The sequence below is a fragment of the Chelon labrosus genome (assembly GCF_963514085.1).
Source record: "Chelon labrosus genome assembly, chromosome: 5".
NCBI classification, from domain to species: Eukaryota; Metazoa; Chordata; class Actinopteri; order Mugiliformes; family Mugilidae; genus Chelon; species Chelon labrosus.
In genome coordinates, this window is record NC_140341.1 from 25,738,778 (window position 1) to 25,751,727 (window position 12,950).

General features: G+C 42.1%; 1 long non-coding RNA gene across 1 annotated transcript; it reads left to right on the forward strand.

The window, feature by feature from the left end:
• The first annotated feature begins 9,817 nt into the window (after positions 1-9,817).
• Positions 9,818-12,573, forward strand: LOC311487878. The gene is made up of 3 exons (XR_014699060.1): positions 9,818-10,345; positions 10,480-10,549; positions 12,516-12,573. It is a non-coding gene; the product is annotated as an uncharacterized lncRNA (long non-coding RNA).
• The last annotated feature ends 377 nt before the right edge of the window (positions 12,574-12,950 follow it).

Genomic DNA, 12,950 nt, shown 5'->3' on the forward strand with positions numbered 1-12,950 from the left:
AACTATTGCTCAGGTAGGAGTAATGAGTTTTATTGTTAAAATTATTATGATTAACGATCAATTGTTACGATTTGCTCGTTCTTTGTCTGGGGATCCTAGTGAGATCCCTCCCACTCTCTTCCTTATTTGATGCTGGCTTTCAGGTGGAGCTGGGAGGGCTCTGCTGCCTGTACCTGCCCTTCAGTTTGTAGAAGGCGAAGCATAAAGGACGACCCTTCTCAGTGTCTCTCTCTCTCAGCCAGGCCTACTGCATCCTCCTCATCCTGTTTGGTTTGTTGTACCCTGCATGACATCAAACTCACACCCATCCAGTCAGAAGGAACCAGGCCTTAAATGACTATTTGAGTTGTGCTTTTTGTTATAGCTGCTGCTCATGGTAGTAAAGACATGCTACTTAGTAAAGACATTCGCGACGTAAGTCGCGAATACTTTCATACCTGTCTTGACCTGACCATTACTTTTTGTAGTCAAACATGAAATTATTTGCAACGTTAGTCGCAAATATTTTCACCAGGATTATATTATGACTATATGAACAGGTGATCATTAAAGCATCATAGCATCTTAGTATAATTGCATTGTAGCATCTTAGCATCGTAGCAACATAGTATCTTAGCTTTGTAGCATCTTAGTATCATAGCATCTTAGTATCTTAGCATCATAGCATTGTAGTAGCATCTCGGCATAGTAGCATCATCATAGCATCGTAGCATCGTACTGTCGCAGCAATATAGCATGGTATCGCAGACTGCTGCGGCCACTGCATCACTCTCGCGATTTCCCGCAAGGGAATTGTCTAGTTAGTGATGCAGTGCTACGCAATGCAAACTATTGACCCTCATAGCAAAGCTATGGGAGTCAATAGTTTGCAGTGCGAAGCACTGCAAACTATTGTTCTTCACTACGTTTTTCTTCTTATTATTATTATTATTAAACTTTTTCCTACGCATTTTCGAAACCTTTCAACTCAAATACCGTTCGTCGCACACAGACACAAAATACATCAAAACGTGCGTCTCGATCGGACTCGGTGTGCTTCTATACAGTTCTTTCAAACAAGATTTTTTCGCGACGTAGTCGCGAAAAAACTGCGACAAATTTCCCAATTGAAATGAATGGAGAAGCCCGAAAAAAAAAAAAATTCAACAGACATTTTCAACAATGAACTGCTCTGGCATACTTTAACCGAGAGACTTCATTTCAACTTTAAAACGTAGGTACTCTTGCCTTCTCTTCAGAGATTCACTTCACTTATCGACAACTTTTACCGTTTTTAAACTATGAAGCCTCAGAGTTGTGTAGGTTTTTACTCAAATTTCAGGGTTTATAATGGGTGTGTATTGCGCGGAATGTTTGTGCTAGAGTGGATGACATCATCAGCTAGAGTGAGGAGGGGAGAAGAAAGTTAGTCAAAAAACTGCACAGAAACTGCTCCCGTGGCCACAAATTTCACACGACAGACATAATTTATACATAGAAACGTAGGAAAATGTGTCTTCTCACTCAAATTCGTCTGCTAAAGCTGTAAGTCTTATAGTTTTGGCGTCAGACACAAAGATGCGCCAGCAACACCCACCCACAGCTCCATAGACTGCCATGTTAAAAAGGCAGGGAAATTTCTGGAGGAAAGCAGACGTAACCTTTCTTTGAATCGCTTAGAATAGGTCACATTTCTTCATTTTACCCACAAATTACACATCTAGACGTTCAGGAAAGCCTCAAGATGCCCAAAGTTCAGTCGGTTCAATGATTGGAAATACGGTTTGGCCACAAGTCCTTCCTGTTCGAGGCGATTTTTCAGCATTTTCTCTCTCTTTCCCCGTCTTCCAACTGACATTCTAACAGGAGCAGTTGACCCTGGTAGCCATGACAACCAGACCCCAACCAGCTTACACACGTTCACACACGCAGCTGCTGGGGACGAGAGGCGGGAAAAGAGCTCTCAGTGGAAAACATGATCTGCCAAAACATTAAAACCCCCCAAACCATCCCTGTCTGCCATGGTGCTTTCACACAGCTGCTGGGCCTCTTAGCTATAGCTCTTCTCATTGACTGAATGACAACTTCATGTTTGACCTTGTCCTTTATTTTAAACACAAATTATATCTGGCTGCTTTGCTGAAACTCCTGACACAACATCCCGGACCCGTTTCCTTCATCTTATTAGGTCAGTGAATAGCTCAACTGCTAACAGACGCTAACGACTAGCCGCCCAGTGATTTAGCCGACGACTAGCCTTCCAGCATAGCTCATGTATGTTAGCAAGCTAGCGGAGCTAACGGAGCTAGCTAGCCGCAACCTTAACGCCGCGGACTCAACCGCGGAGTTAGCCTCGAGCTAACCGCTAGCTAACCGGGATTTAACCGCGGACCCGCGGGAGTTAAACACGAATTAGCCGCGGCAGTTAGCCGATAGCTAACGCGGAGGCTAGTGGGGTTAGCCGCCGGCTAATTCGCCCCGTTGCTAGCGGGAGCTTATCACAGTAATAATGTTAAAGTTTTACAATTTAAAGGGAAGATATTTTTAAATTAAACTGTGTCAAACTGAAAAATATATTATTCCACCACATAAAGTAGGAAACATTTATGGCTTGCAACAACATTAATGACAGTATATATACATAATTGGAGTAATTTAATATAATATGATGTTTTTAATTAAATAAATAATGAGCTGTTGAACACTCATAAGAGTTATATTAAGTATGTTACATAACATTATTTGACATGTCTATTTGTCTGCCTATAGTTTTCCTCCAGCTGATCCAGACAGACTGCAGTGACATCCAACATGAGACGAAGAGCTGGACTCGCAGGACAATTTGAAGGTCTTCACTTCATCGCTGATTCCTTGTTACAGCCTGGATGTGTTAAGTTTAATATTATTGTTTATCTAACTGTAAGACTGTGCCGTAAACTGTTAAACTATTGCTCAGGTAGGAGTAATGAGTTTTATTGTTAAAATGATTATGATTAACGATCAATTGTTACGATTTGCTCGTTCTTTGTCTGGGGATCCTAGTGAGATCCCTCCCACTCTCTTCCTTATTTGATGCTGGCTTTCAGGTGGAGCTGGGAGGGGTCTGCCGCCTGTACCTGCCCTTCAGTTTGTAGAAGGGCGTAAAGGACGACCCTTCTCAGTGTCTCTCTCTCTCAGCCAGGCCTACTGCATCCTCCTCATCCTGTTTGGTTTGTTGTACCCTGCATGACATCAAACTCACACCCATCCAGTCAGAAGGAACCAGGCCTTAAATGACTATTTGAGTTGTGCTTTTTGTTATAGCTGCTGCTCATGGTAGTAAAGACATGCTACTTAGTAAAGACATTCGCGACGTAAGTCGCGAATACTTTCATACCTGTCTTGACTTGACCATTACTTTTTGTAGTCAAACATGAAATTATTTGCAACGTTAGTCGCAAATATTTTCACCAGGATTATATTATGACTATATGAACAGGTGATCATTAAAGCATCATAGCATCTTAGTATAATTGCATTGTAGCATCTTAGCATCGTAGCAACATGGTATCTTAGCTTTGTAGCATCTTAGTATCATAGCATCTTAGTATCTTAGCATCATAGCATTGTAGCATCTTGGCATAGTAGCATCATCGTAGCATCGTAGCATCGTACTGTCACAGCAATATAGCATGGTATCGCAGACTGCTGCGGCCACTGCATCACTCTCGCGATTTCCCGCAGGGGAATTGTCTAGTTATTATTAAACTTTTTCCTACGCATTTTCGAAACTTTTCAACTCAAATACCGTCCGTCGCACACAGGTCAAAATACATCAAAACGTGCGTCTCGATCGGACTCGGTGTGCTTCTATACAGTTCTTTCAAACAAGATTTTTTCGCGACGTAGTCGCGAAAAAACTGCGACAAATTTCCCAATTGAAATGAATGGAGAAGCCCGAAAAAAAAATAAATTCAACAGACATTTTCAACAATGAACTGCTCTGGCATACTTTAACCGAGAGACTTCATTTCAACTTTAAAACGTAGGTACTCTTGCCTTCTCTTCAGAGATTCACTTCACTTATCGACAACTTTTACCGTTTTTAAACTATGAAGCCTCAGAGTTGTGTAGGTTTTTACTCAAATTTCAGGGTTTATAATGGGTGTGTATTGCGCGGAATGTTTGTGCTAGAGTGGATGACATCATCAGCTAGAGTGAGGAGGAGAGAAGAAAATTAGTCAAAAAACTGTACAGAAACTGCTCCCGTGGCCACAAATTTCACACGACAGACATAATTTATACATAGAAACGTAGGAAAATTTGTCTTCTCACTCAAATTCGTCTGCTAAAGCTGTAAGTCTTATAGTTTTGGCGTCAGACACAAAGATGCGCCAGCAACACCCATCCACAGCTCCATAGGCTGCCATGTTAAAAAGGCAGGGAAATTTCTGGAGGAAAGCAGACGTAACCTTTCTTTGAATCGCTCTAAATAGGTCACATTTCTTCATTTTACCCACAAATTGCATATGTAGACGTTCAGGAAAGCCTCAAGATGCCCAAAGTTAAGTCGGTTCAATGATTGGAAATACGGTTTGGCCACAAGTCCTTCCTGTTCGAGGCGTTTTTTCAGCATTTTCTCTCTCTCTCCCCGTCTTCCAACTGACATTCAAACAGGAGCAGTTGACCCTGGTAGCCATGACAACCAGACCCCAACCAGCTTACACACGTTCACACACGCAGCTGCTGGGGACGAGAGGCGGGAAAAGAGCTCTCAGTGGAAAACATGATCTGCCAAAACATTAAAACCTCCCAAACCGTCTCCCATGGTGCTTTCACACAGCTGCTGGGCCTCTTAGCTATAGCTCTTCTCATTGACTGAATGACAACTTCATGTTTGACCTTTTCCTTTATTTTAAACACAAATTATATCTGGCTGCTTTGCTGAAACTCCTGACACAACATCCCTGACCCGTTTCCTTCATCTCATTAGGTCAGTGAATAGCTTAACTGCTAACAGACGCTAACGACTAGCCGCCCAGTGATTTAGCCGACGACTAGCCTTCCAGCATAGCGCATGTATGTTAGCAAGCTAGCGGAGCTAACGGAGCTAGCTAGCCGCTACCTTAGCCGCGGACTCAATCGCGGAGTTAGCCTCGAGCTAACCGCTAGCTAACCGGGATTTAACCGCGGACCCGCGGGAGTTAAACACGAATTAGCCGCGGCAGTTCGCCGTGAGCTAACGCGGAGGCTAGTGGGGTTAGCCGCCGGCTAATTCGCCGCTTTGCTAGTGGGTGCTTATCACAGTAATAATGTTGAAGTTTTACAATTTAAAGGGAAGATATTTTTAAATTAAACTGTGTCAAACTGAAAAATATATTATTCCACCACATAAAGTAGGAAACATTTATGGCTTGCAACAACATTAATGACAGTATATATATAATTGGAGTAATTTAATATAATATGATGTTTTTAATTAAATAAATAATGAGCTGTTGAACACTCATAAGATTTATATTAAGTATGTTACATAACATTATTTGACAGGTCTATTTGTCTGCGTATAGTTTTCCTCCAGCTGATCCAGACAGACTGCAGTGACGTCCAACATGAGACAAAGAGCTGGACTCGCAGGACAATTTGAAGGTCTTCACTTCATCGCTGATTCCTTGTTACAGCCTGGATGTGTTAAGTTTAATATTATTGTTTATCTAACTGTAAGACTGTGCCGTAAACTGTTAAACTATTGCTCAGGTGGGAGTAATGAGTTTTATTGTTAAAATTATTATGATTAACGATCAATTGTTACGATTTGCTCGTTCTTTGTCTGGGGATCCTAGTGAGATCCCTCCCACTCTCTTCCTTATTTGATGCTGGCTTTCAGGTGGAGCTGGGAGGGGTCTGCTGCCTGTACCTGCCCTTCAGTTTGTAGAAGGGCGTAAAGGACGACCCTTCTCAGTGTCTCTCTCTCTCAGCCAGGCCTACTGCATCCTCCTCATCCTGTTTGGTTTGTTGTACCCTGCATGACATCAAACTCACACCCATCCAGTCAGAAGGAACCAGGCCTTAAATGACTATTTGAGTTGTGCTTTTTGTTATAGCTGCTGCTCATGGTAGTAAAGACATGCTACTTAGTAAAGACATTCGCGACGTAAGTCGCGAATACTTTCATACCTGTCTTGACCTGACCATTACTTTTTGTAGTCAAACATGGATTATATTATGACTATATGAACAGGTGATCATTAAAGCATCATAGCATGGTAGCATCATGGTAGCATCATTAAAGCATCTTAGCATCATAGCATTGTAGCATCATTAAAGCATCTTAGCATTGTAGTATCTTAGCATCATAGCATCTTAGTATAAGGAAAACACACACTTTATGACAACTACAGATGTTTAACATGTGTCTGCTTTGTTATTAGCTTGTTGCTTACATTTACTTATAACATTTGAAAGACATTTCAATTTTTTTGCATTGTCTTTGATATGATTAAAGGGTTCCTGTGCTTCGACAGCTGAGAGTGATCATCGTTGATTCATCGCCCTCATCCATCGCAGAGCAGTATCGCCACCTCACCCACACACATACATTCACCACACCTTCATCTACACAGATTTAATTTAAGTATAACATATTACATTAATTTGTCTTAGATTAGATTATTTTACATTAGGTAGTTAGAGTTTAGGTAAAGGTTAGGGTTTAGGTTAGTTTGATAGGTTTGATAGCCTGTTAAGCTTTGAAAAGTATTTTGTCTTGTTTTTTTTTTCTGTCTATTTTTTGTCAGCAGGATGCCTAGGAAGTCCAGACGTTCCATGGCGGTGAAGCAGCGCTGGAGGAGGCTCGACCTGGAGGAGCTGAGGTCCACCCCTTCCCCCCTGGAGGTATTTACACAGTAGATAAGCTTCTGTGCCACAATGACATCTGTCTGCGTGAAAATGGCTCTAGAAATCTATTGTTTTCTCCTTAACTGCTGAGTTCTGTATGTGTTTGGTCTTAATGTTTCATCAGACGTCCCCCCCGGCCGGAGAGGAGCCTTCCCACCGACCCTGCTCTCAAGCTCGTCCCCCCGTTCGTGCTCGTGAGTATCTCTCAATGATCAATAAATTCATTCATTCATTCAGCATTGTAGCATCTTGGCATAGCAGCATCATCGTAGCATCGTAGCATTGTACTATCACAGCAATATAGCATGGTATCGCAGACTGCTGCGGCCACTGCATCACTCTCGCGATTTCCCGCAGGGGAATTGTCTAGTTATTATTATTATTATTAAACTTTTTCCTACGCATTTTCGAAACCTTTCAACTCAAATACCGTTCGTCGCACACAGACACAAAATACATCAAAACGTGCGTCTCGATCGGACTCGGTGTGCTTCTATACAGTTCTTTCAAACAAGATTTTTTCGCGACGTAGTCGCGAAAAAACTGCGACAAATTTCCCTATTGAAATGAATGGAGAAGCCCGAAAAAAAAAAAAAATTCAACAGACATTTTCAACAATGAACTGCTCTGGCATACTTTAACCGAGAGACTTCATTTAAACTTTAAAACGTAGGTACTCTTGCCTTCTCTTCAGAGATTCACTTCACTTGTCGACAACTTTTACCGTTTTTAAACTATGAAGCCTCAGAGTTGTGTAGGTTTTTACTCAAATTTCAGGGTTTATAATGGGTGTGTATTGCGCGGAATGTTTGTGCTAGAGTGGATGACATCATCAGCTAGAGTGAGGAGGGGAGAAGAAAGTTAGTCAAAAAACTGCACAGAAACTGCTCCCGTGGCCACAAATTTCACACGACAGACATAATTTATACATAGAAACGTAGGAAAATTTGTCTTCTCACTCAAATTCGTCTGCTAAAGCTGTAAGTCTTATAGTTTTGGCGTCAGACACAAAGATGCGCCAGCAACACCCACCCACAGCTCCATAGACTGCCATGTTAAAAAGGCAGGGAAATTTCTGGAGGAAAGCAGACGTAACCTTTCTTTGAATCGCTTTAATAGGTCACATTTCTTCATTTTACCCACAAACTGCATATGTAGACGTTCAGGAAAGCCTCAAGATGCCCAAAGTTAAGTCGGTTCAATGATTGGAAATACGGTTTGGCCACAAGTCCTTCCTGTTCGAGGCGATTTTTCAGCATTTTCTCTCTCTCTCCCCGTCTTCCAACTGACATTCGAACAGGAGCAGTTGACCCTGGTAGCCATGACAACCAGACCCCAACCAGCTTACACACGTTCACACACGCAGCTGCTGGGGACGAGAGGCGGGAAAAGAGCTCTCAGTGGAAAACATGATCTGCCAAAACATTAAAACCCCCCAAACCATTACTGCAGTACTGTAGGGGGCCAGAACCTGACATTATGACCTTTTCCTTTATTTTAAACACAAATTATATCTGGCTGCTTTGCTGAAACTCCTGACACAACATCCCTGACCCGTTTCCTTCATCTTATTAGGTCAGTGAATAGCTAAACTGGTAACAGACGCTAACGACTAGCCGCCCAGTGATTTAGCCGACGACTAGCCTTCCAGCATAGCTCATGTATGTTAGCAAGCTAGCGGAGCTAACGGAGCTAGCTAGCCGCTACCTTAACGCCGCGGACTCAACCGCGGAGTTAGCCTCGAGCTAACCGCTAACTAACCGCTAGCTAACCGGGATTTAACCGCGGACCCGCGGGAGTTAAACACGAATTAGCCGCGGCAGTTCGCCGTGAGCTAACGCGGAGGCTAGTGGGGTTAGCCGCCGGCTAATTCGCCGCCTTGCTAGCGGGTGCTTATCACAGTAATAATGTTGAAGTTTTACAATTTAAAGGGAAGATATTTTTAAATTAAACTGTGTCAAACTGAAAAATATATTATTCCACCACATAAAGTAGGAAACATTTATGGCTTGCAACAACATTAATGACAGTATATATATAATTGGAGTAATTTAATATAATATGATGTTTTTAATTAAATAAATAATGAGCTGTTGAACACTCATAAGAGTTATATTAAGTATGTTACATAACATTATTTGACATGTCTGTTTGTCTGCCTATAGTTTTCCTCCAGCTGATCCAGACAGACTGCAGTGACGTCCAACATGAGACAAAGAGCTGGACTCGCAGGACAATTTGAAGGTCTTCACTTCATCGCTGATTCCTTGTTACAGCCTGGATGTGTTAAGCTTAATATTATTGTTTATCTAACTGTAAGACTGTGCCGTAAACTGTTAAACTATTGCTCAGGTAGGAGTAATGAGTTTTATTGTTAAAATTATTATGATTAACGATCAATTGTTACGATTTGCTCGTTCTTTGTCTGGGGATCCTAGTGAGATCCCTCCCACTCTCTTCCTTATTTGATGCTGGCTTTCAGGTGGAGCTGGGAGGGGTCTGCTGCCTGTACCTGCCCTTCAGTTTGTAGAAGGGCGTAAAGGACGACCCTTCTCAGTGTCTCTCTCTCTCAGCCAGGCCTACTGCATCCTCCTCATCCTGTTTGGTTTGTTGTACCCTGCATGACATCAAACTCACACCCATCCAGTCAGAAGGAACCAGGCCTTAAATGACTATTTGAGTTGTGCTTTTTGTTATAGCTGCTGCTCATGGTAGTAAAGACATGCTACTTAGTAAAGACATTCGCGACGTAAGTCGCGAATACTTTCATACCTGTCTTGACCTGACCATTACTTTTTGTAGTCAAACATGGATTATATTATGACTATATGAACAGGTGATCATGAAAGCATCATAGCATGGTAGCATCATGGTAGCATCATTAAAGCATCTTAGCATCATAGCATTGTAGCATCATTAAAGCTTCTTAGCATTGTAGTATCTTAGCATCATAGCATCTTAGTATAAGGAAAACACACACTTTATGACAACTACAGATGTTTAACATGTGTCTGCTTTGTTATTGGCTTGTTGCTTACATTTACTTATAACATTTGAAAGACATTTCAAATTTTTTTGCATTGTCTTTGATAGGATTAAAGGGTTCCTGTGCTTCGACAGCTGAGAGTGATCATCGTTGATTCATCGCCCTCAACCATCGCAGAGCAGTATCGCCACCTCACCCACACACATACATTCACCACACCTTCATCTACACAGATTTAATTTAAGTATAACATATTACATTAATTTGTCTTAGATTAGATTATTTTACATTAGGTAGTTAGAGTTTAGGTAAAGGTTAGGGTTTAGGTTAGTTTGATAGGTTTGATAGCCTGTTAAGCTTTGAAAAGTATTTTGTCTTGTTTTTGTTTTCTGTCTATTTTTTGTCAGCAGGATGCCTAGGAAGTCCAGACGTTCCATGGCGGTGAAGCAGCGCTGGAGGAGGCTCGACCTGGAGGAGCTGAGGTCCACCCCTTCCCCCCTGGAGGTATTTACACAGTAGATAAGCTTCTGTGCCACAATGACATCTGTCTGCGTGAAAATGGCTCTAGAAATGTTACATCTATTGTTTTCTCCTTAACTGCTGAGTTCTGTATGTGTTTGGTCTTAATGTTTCATCAGACGTCCCCCCCGGCCGGAGAGGAGCCTTCCCACCGACCCTGCTCTTAAGCTCGTCCCCCCGTTCGTGCTCGTGAGTATCTCTCAATGATCAATAAATTCATTCATTCATTCAGCATTGTAGCATCTTGGCATAGTAGCATCATCGTAGCATCGTAGCATCGTACTATCACAGCAATATAGCATGGTATCGCAGACTGCTGCGGCCACTGCATCACTCTCGCGATTTCCCGCAGGGGAATTGTCTAGTTATTATTATTAAACTTTTTCCTACGCATTTTCGAAACTTTTCAACTCAAATACCGTTCGTCGCACACAGGTCAAAATACATCAAAACGTGCGTCTCGATCGGACTCGGTGTGCTTCTATACAGTTCTTTCAAACAAGATTTTTTCGCGACGTAGTCGCGAAAAAACTGCGACAAATTTCCCAATTGAAATGAATGGAGAAGCCCGAAAAAAAAAAAAATTCAACAGACATTTTCAACAATGAACTGCTCTGGCATACTTTAACCGAGAGACTTCATTTAAACTTTAAAACGTAGGTACTCTTGCCTTCTCTTCAGAGATTCACTTCACTTGTCGACAACTTTTACCGTTTTTAAACTATGAAGCCTCAGAGTTGTGTAGGTTTTTACTCAAATTTCAGGGTTTATAATGGGTGTGTATTGCGCGGAATGTTTGTGCTAGAGTGGATGACATCATCAGCTAGAGTGAGGAGGGGAGAAGAAAGTTAGTCAAAAAACTGCACAGAAACTGCTCCCGTGGCCACAAATTTCACACGACAGACATAATTTATACATAGAAACGTAGGAAAATTTGTCTTCTCACTCAAATTCGTCTGCTAAAGCTGTAAGTCTTATAGTTTTGGCGTCAGACACAAAGATGCGCCAGCAACACCCACCCACAGCTCCATAGACTGCCATGTTAAAAAGGCAGGGAAATTTCTGGAGGAAAGCAGACGTAACCTTTCTTTGAATCGCTTAGAATAGGTCACATTTCTTCATTTTACCCACAAACTGCATATGTAGACGTTCAGGAAAGCCTCAAGATGCCCAAAGTTAAGTCGGTTCAATGATTGGAAATACGGTTTGGCCACAAGTCCTTCCTGTTCGAGGCGATTTTTCAGCATTTTCTCTCTCTCTCCCCGTCTTCCAACTGACATTCTAACAGGAGCAGTTGACCCTGGTAGCCATGACAACCAGACCCCAACCAGCTTACACACGTTCACACACGCAGCTGCTGGGGACGAGAGGCGGGAAAAGAGCTCTCAGTGGAAAACATGATCTGCCAAAACATTAAAACCCCCCAAACCATTACTGCAGTACTGTAGGGGGCCAGAACCTGACATTATGACCTTTTCCTTTATTTTAAACACAAATTATATCTGGCTGCTTTGCTGAAACTCCTGACACAACATCCCTGACCCGTTTCCTTCTTCTTATTAGGTCAGTGAATAGCTAAACTGGTAACAGACGCTAACGACTAGCCGCCCAGTGATTTAGCCGACGACTAGCCTTCCAGCATAGCTCATGTATGTTAGCAAGCTAGCGGAGCTAACGGAGCTAGCTAGCCGCTAGCTTAACGCCGCGGACTCAACCGCGGAGTTAGCCTCGAGCTAACCGCTAACTAACCGCTAGCTAACCGGGATTTAACCGCGGACCCGCGGGAGTTAAACACGAATTAGCCGCGGCAGTTCGCCGTGAGCTAACGCGGAGGCTAGTGGGGTTAGCCGCCGGCTAATTCGCCGCCTTGCTAGCGGGTGCTTATCACAGTAATAATGTTGAAGTTTTACAATTTAAAGGGAAGATATTTTTAAATTAAACTGTGTCAAACTGAAAAATATATTATTCCACCACATAAAGTAGGAAACATTTATGGCTTGCAACAACATTAATGACAGTATATATATATAATTGGAGTAATTTAATATAATATGATGTTTTTAATTAAATAAATAATGAGCTGTTGAACACTCATAAGAGTTATATTAAGTATGTTACATAACATTATTTGACATGTCTATTTGTCTGCCTATAGTTTTCCTCCAGCTGATCCAGACAGACTGCAGTGACGTCCAACATGAGACAAAGAGCTGGACTCGCAGGACAATTTGAAGGTCTTCACTTCATCGCTGATTCCTTGTTACAGCCTGGATGTGTTAAGTTTAATATTATTGTTTATCTAACTGTAAGACTGTGCCGTAAACTGTTAAACTATTGCTCAGGTAGGAGTAATGAGTTTTATTGTTAAAATTATTATGATTAACGATCAATTGTTACGATTTGCTCGTTCTTTGTCTGGGGATCCTAGTGAGATCCCTCCCACTCTCTTCCTTATTTGATGCTGGCTTTCAGGTGGAGCTGGGAGGGCTCTGCTGCCTGTACCTGCCCTTCAGTTTGTAGAAGGCGAAGCATAAAGGACGACCCTTCTCAGTGTCTCTCTCTCTCAGCCAGGCCTACTGCATCCTCCTCA